General features: G+C 38.3%; 8 non-coding genes across 8 annotated transcripts; 5 read left to right on the forward strand and 3 right to left on the reverse strand.

The window, feature by feature from the left end:
* Positions 1-333: 333 nt before the first annotated feature.
* Positions 334-405, forward strand: Trnac-gca (transfer RNA cysteine (anticodon GCA)). Its single transcript has one exon. It is a non-coding gene; the product is annotated as a tRNA-Cys (tRNA).
* A 330-nt stretch (positions 406-735) lies between these two features.
* Trnal-aag (transfer RNA leucine (anticodon AAG)) lies at positions 736-817 on the reverse strand. Its single transcript has one exon. It is a non-coding gene; the product is annotated as a tRNA-Leu (tRNA).
* Positions 818-1,096: 279 nt separating this feature from the next.
* On the forward strand, positions 1,097-1,168 carry Trnap-agg (transfer RNA proline (anticodon AGG)). Its single transcript has one exon. It is a non-coding gene; the product is annotated as a tRNA-Pro (tRNA).
* Positions 1,169-2,050: 882 nt separating this feature from the next.
* On the forward strand, positions 2,051-2,122 carry Trnap-ugg (transfer RNA proline (anticodon UGG)). The gene has a single exon. It is a non-coding gene; the product is annotated as a tRNA-Pro (tRNA).
* Positions 2,123-2,423: 301 nt separating this feature from the next.
* Positions 2,424-2,495, forward strand: Trnah-gug (transfer RNA histidin (anticodon GUG)). The gene has a single exon. It is a non-coding gene; the product is annotated as a tRNA-His (tRNA).
* A 515-nt stretch (positions 2,496-3,010) lies between these two features.
* Trnak-cuu (transfer RNA lysine (anticodon CUU)) lies at positions 3,011-3,083 on the forward strand. The gene has a single exon. It is a non-coding gene; the product is annotated as a tRNA-Lys (tRNA).
* A 180-nt stretch (positions 3,084-3,263) lies between these two features.
* On the reverse strand, positions 3,264-3,335 carry Trnag-ucc (transfer RNA glycine (anticodon UCC)). Its single transcript has one exon. It is a non-coding gene; the product is annotated as a tRNA-Gly (tRNA).
* Positions 3,336-5,746: 2,411 nt separating this feature from the next.
* Positions 5,747-5,819, reverse strand: Trnaf-gaa (transfer RNA phenylalanine (anticodon GAA)). Its single transcript has one exon. It is a non-coding gene; the product is annotated as a tRNA-Phe (tRNA).
* Between the last annotated feature and the right edge of the window lie 374 nt (positions 5,820-6,193).

The following is a 6,193-nucleotide window of genomic DNA, read 5'->3' on the forward strand; positions in this document are numbered from 1 at the left end:
CATTAACGACAAAGAATTCCAATGATTGTTTACCAACATAACTTTGATGGGGTATCATGACAATTAAGACGCTTGCCTGACAGTTTCGATATTTATGATTTTAATTTTCCAAACATTCGGGTTGAAGTCACCATTAGAAGACCATTTAATTGTCATTGTCATTGTCGATTAAAAATAATCTTCAAAATTTTACCATCACTCTTAGTGACACTTAATTACATTAGCAGTTTCAAATTCATATAATAATTAAACACACACACACACACACACACACACACACACACACACACACACAAGTTATTTATGTCAAATCAATTGATAGATGACGTCGTGGGGGGTGTAGCTCAGTGGTAGAGCATTCGACTGCAGATCGAGAGGTCCCCGGTTCAATCCCGGGCGCCCCCTCTTTTTTTTTTTTTTTTTTTTAATTTTTAATAAGAAATCCCTGGAAGTTGTTGTGGTGTTCCTGTGATTTTCTACTTAACCATGGAAAGGAAACTGAATAAGAAAAGTTATTAAATTCATTTTTGTGATGTGTTTTAATTCTTTCGACAGTAGTTCATATAATGTTAGAAAACGTAATTTACCGTTCATTATTTGTAAGCTGATGACAGTTTGATGAAAAATATCTGTAATGATGAAAACTATCTGTAATATTAAAAGAAGTGAAGTAATTTCCTAAGTTCTTGCTTGTGGGGTTTAAATAGATCATGGAAAGCATCAGATGAAAACTTCTGGCAGCGGTGGGATTCGAACCCACGCCTCCGAAGAGACTGGTGCCTTAAACCAGCGCCTTAGACCGCTCGGCCACGCTACCGTAGTGCACTTGTTACAGAAGTGCCTTTAAGTAAAATTTTATTGATATTTTATTTTCAAAAACACTGTGATAAGTTCTTGTAGGTTACATGCGTGAGGATCATTAATTGAATAATTAGCACTTTGACAGCAACGTGTGTTAGTATATGCCTGCCTTATTTAAGAAAATTAGTGTCCATTACAGTTCATTTACATTCACTTGAGCGGGAACATCATGCGTGTGTCATTTGTGAACTAGTCATGTAAAGTAAATTTATTTACTCGAGCTTCGAAGATTGCTGGCCTGTTGGTCTAGGGGTATGATTCTCGCTTAGGGTGCGAGAGGTCCCGGGTTCAAATCCCGGACAGGCCCTTGGAGCCTTTTTTATTTTTTTTATATATAACATCTGTCATCATGATTTCACAAATCTATAGTCAATACCAGAGGTTCCCGGTTCCCTTTTATAAAGTTTAATAGAGAGTTTTCTACTAAACTTTATAAAAAAGAACCTCTGATATTGACTATAGATTTGTGAAATCATGATGACAGATACTCTAATAAAAAGGCTCCGAGGGCCTGTCCGGGATTTGAACCCGTGACCTATACATATAATTTAGTAGAAAACTTGTGTGCATCTTTATTTGTTAATTCATGGATGTCTGTCAACTGTTCGGAGTCTGTTACACCTGTGTCTTCTGTTCTCTTTCACGTAATGTTCCTCATAAAAAAAAAAATGTTATTTTTTAAATGAACAAAAAATGCTCAACAAGAGGCCTTTATGTGAAAGGACTGTACCTAAAGATCATATAAATCCTCTAGTATGTGACTGCCCAATTATTATTGTCATTCATGACAAATAATACTTGCCTGTTGCACAAAAAGATTTCGCGGAAAAAGTTTTTTTTTTTTTTTTTACTCATTTGTGTTGAGCGATTACTATTCGTATAGAGTTTCTCATCTTATCTTTATATTGTTTGTACACCTCCATGAATAAATATGCTTAAAAATATAAATAAAATTATATATATATATATATATATATATATATATATATATATATATTATCTTCGTACACTTCATTCTTTGCGAAGGGTGGTCATTGTGGCAGCAATAAGAGTTTTACATCCGTCAAGTAAGAAACGAATGGCGAGATGAATATAATATGTTGCAGTGTCATATTTATAAGTCGTATTCGAAGTGTTACTGTGAAATTTGCGCGAGTCTATATTTTTACATAACTATTTTGTTCCATATGGCCTGTTGGTCTAGGGGTATGATTCCTGCTTTGGGTGCAGGAGGTCCCGGGTTCAAATCCCGGACAGGCCCAGATATTTTTTAACATTTGCATAAATATATTGTATGTAGCATGTAATTCTTAGTCTTCATATTGATATATTTTTAAGTTGTATGTGTATACACTGTGTGAGGTTTTCTTTTCATACTTCTTGAGCTCTAATAGGGATGCTTTTTCTGCATCATGTCTTGATGTAAAATTTTCAAATGTTAATTGATAAAAAATCGAGCCATTTCATGAAACTATGTATTTTTCTTGTGAAAAGACAAGAAATATAATGAGTAAATGTTTGATTTAATAGTAAACTTTCTGCATTGATGTTGTGCCATTGTGGCCGTGATCGTATAGTGGTTAGTACATTGCGTTGTGGCCGCAATAACCCAGGTTCGAATCCTGGTCACGGCAAAAGGTGAATGTTTTATTATCTCGGTATTGATCTTTGCGAGGTTTTCGGATAATGTTCGAGAAATACTATATTAAGACTTTTGTGGTGGAGGATTGAAATAGTAGTAATAGAAAAGTAACATATAAAAGACTGGTATAATATTAAGGATCTATAGTGAATACTTTTTCATTTTTCAATTATTTTTTTCATTTGTAATTATGTACAATCAAATACATACCCATGCTTGTGAAAATGTCAAACTTATGAAAGCTTAATGTTACCAGTGCATCTATAAATAAAACACTTTTACGTGTCATGTAGTGAATACGCATACTCCTTTTTTTTTAAGTATTTTTGAATTTTTTTTTTTTCTTTAGTGACATGTTGTAATGATGAGAAGCTAATTTATTTAAGTCTTATTCAACCTGTCATGTGAATTAAAGCCGTTAGCAATACTAATAGGATTGATAAATTTGTTGAGATGGGAAAATGAAACCTTCAGTATATTAATAAGCCAAATGGCGAGGTGTGACGTGCCCGGCTAGCTCAGTCGGTAGAGCATGAGACTCTTAATCTCAGGGTCGTGGGTTCGAGCCCCACGTTGGGCGCATATATTTTCCTTAGTGCTCACAGGTTGCTGTGTTACCTGTGTTATCTGTTCTCCATACTTCATCCTGCTTTATTTTAAATAAATTGTGTTATATGGATCTGCTTGACAAAAAAAAAAATATATATATAAGGAATTTCCGAATGACTGCTGAGTTCTGGATGTTAAAAAGGAGATTTTTTGCGATGGCCGGGAATCGAACCCGGGTCAACTGCTTGGAAGGCAGCTATGCTCACCACTATACCACCATCGCCCTGCCTTGTTAGAGGTTTGTTTTGGAATCGTATCAACTGGAAAGAGATTATCGAGATTTTTCTTCATGTATAGGTACTCGCACCGTCATTGGTTAGTCGATCAGTATTACAAGGGGTCGGACTCGCCTTCCCTTTCTCTCGCTCACATGTCTTGTCGCGTCCCGGTCTCAATACTCTCAGTCCCTCAGTGCCACAGAGTGCCTCAAACCCTGACTCCTGTCTTCTCTGCCAGTCGATATCTAACTACACCTGTTCTTGTTTGCAAGTCATAATTCCGAATCATATTGATTATTAATATTACTGATGGTATTTGCTACTTACATTATTTACACACACACACACACACACACACACACAAACACACACACACACACACACACACACACTTTTCAGTGCCCCCTCCCCGGCTCACAGTGGGCCCTCACCCCCTCCAGGTGGTCCAATGTGCCAAGCTTCTCGGAGTCACGGTGGACGACCAGCTGACCTGGAAGCAGCATGTCGCCAGCACCGTGAGATCAGCTACCTACAGGCTGTACATGCTGCGCAGACTCAGGTCGCTGGGGACGCCGACAGATGAGTTAAGGGGGGTGTACCTCACCTTCATCCTCCCCAAACTCATGTACGCCTCCCCAGCGTGGTCCTCCTCCCTCACACACACTCAACAGCTACAGCTAGAGAGTGTGCAGAAAAGGGCGTGCAGGGTCATCCTTGGCCCTGCATACACCACCTATGAGGAAGCCCTGACCACCCTGAGTCTGTCCAGAATATCCACCAGGCACCGAGAGGCTCTGGAGAAGTTTGGGAAGGGACTACTGCATCATCCGCGTCTCAGAGACATGCTGCCGCCCGACGCGCCTCGCCCTGTCCGTGCCACCAGACACCACAACAAAATAACGCCCCTGAAGGCGCCGCGCACGGACCGGTACAGACTCAGTGCGATTCCCACCATGGTGCAAGCCATCAATCAATAGTATTTCCCTCCTAGATTAGTCTTACCGTTAGGATTAATGTTAAGTTTTTCCCCATCCCCTATGTACATTTTCAGTTTGTCAACTGCCTAAATAATAAACCGTTTATTATTATTACACACACACATATTCTCAGACACATGCTGCCGCCTGGCACGCCTCGCCCGGTCTGTGCCACCAGACACCACAACAAGATAATGCCCCCAAAGGTGCCGCGCACGGACCGGTACAGACTCAGCGTGATTCCCACCATGGTGTGTGTGTTAGCTTTAGGATTAATGTTAAGTATTTCCCCACCCCCTCTGTACATTTTCAGTTTGTAAACTGCGTGAATAATAAACCGTTTATTATTATTATTATTATTATTATTATTATTATTATTATTATTATTATTATTATTATTATTATTACTATTACACACACGTGACGGACACCGTCATGACCCCCTCCATTAGCGCCATAGATAACGGCGCCAGTCTCCGTAAACAAGGAGCAACACACGCTATATTGCTAGCTCACTCGTGTGCTCATAATATATTCATGCGTACTCACATGGGGCTACCTCATACACATACCATGTTCATGTGCTAACCTATAGGGCTGCTACTTATACACGTTTGTAACAATATACTAGTGTGTGTGTGTGTGTGTGTGTGTGTGTGTGTGTGTGTGTTAGAACAGGTTCCGAGTTATAGATGAGGTAAGCAGGGATACACCAGATTTCCTTTTTCATTTATTGCAACGTTAAACCTTCACAGAAGGCATCATTAGGCTAAAAAAAAAAAAAAAAAAAAAAAAAAAAAAAAAAAAAAAAAATGAAAATAAGTAGAAAGACGAAAATCACAAAATATCACATCACAATGGGGACAAGATTGAAAAACAAAACGGTAACCAAAAGCGGACTGGCAGGCAAGCAAACATAAAAAAAAAAAAAACGACAAAATAACCTATCGGCTTATACATGACAAAAAAAAAATAAATAAATAAAATAAATAAATAAATAAATAATAAAATAAAATAAAATATAGCAAAATAAAGATATGAAGCTATGGACAAACTTTGTGTGTTCTCGCGTGCGGTGTGGTGAGGGCTGACAGAGTGGTGGAATGAGAACTAGATTAGTTTCGAACCCGGAACTCAAAAGCTCCGAGCAGAATTTATGAGATGTAATTGTGATGAAGACCGTTGGTTATTTAATTAGTGTCTGTATGTGCGTCAGCTTTATGTAATATAGCCTATATTCTAAGTGCCAAACAGAAGAAAGTGCGTTGTCGTTGCCGCATTCGTTTTTTTTTTTTTTTTTTTTTCTTTTTTTTTTTAATAACAGAATCCACCGGGTAATCTACGTATATAATTAGATAAATGAATGTTTAAATTTTATATTGATCTGAACGGAATGATATTACGAGAGATGTTTTCTCACCTGTGGATAAAAAGGTAATTGCCCAGACCCGGGATCGAACCGGGGACCTTTAGATCTTCAGTCTAACGCTCTCCCAACTGAGCTATCTAGGCCCTTGAAAGGGAGATTTGTCAACCTTATAAATCAATTTGGTCGATATGTAAATTGTGATTGCACTTGTGAATGTGTATACGATTTCCAAAGTCTCATCACATTTCACCCTATGTTTCTGACGTCCCGTGGCGTGTTCCTGCTTGTGTGTGTGTTAGATGAGGAAAGAAATGTCTGGCGATATAAGTATAAGCAGACAGGTTGCCATTCATTATTCCTAAAATGATAAAGGACAGATTAGATTTGACTGTGAAGAGAGAGGATGATGATAACAGGATAATGGACGGATCGTTGTAGACTTGTAGGTGGACCAAAGACACAGGATGATGTTCGTCAAGAAGAACCTTGTAAGTTCAGTTGTAATACGAATACATCA

This window comes from Scylla paramamosain, chromosome 31 (assembly GCF_035594125.1).
Source record: "Scylla paramamosain isolate STU-SP2022 chromosome 31, ASM3559412v1, whole genome shotgun sequence".
NCBI classification, from domain to species: Eukaryota; Metazoa; Arthropoda; class Malacostraca; order Decapoda; family Portunidae; genus Scylla; species Scylla paramamosain.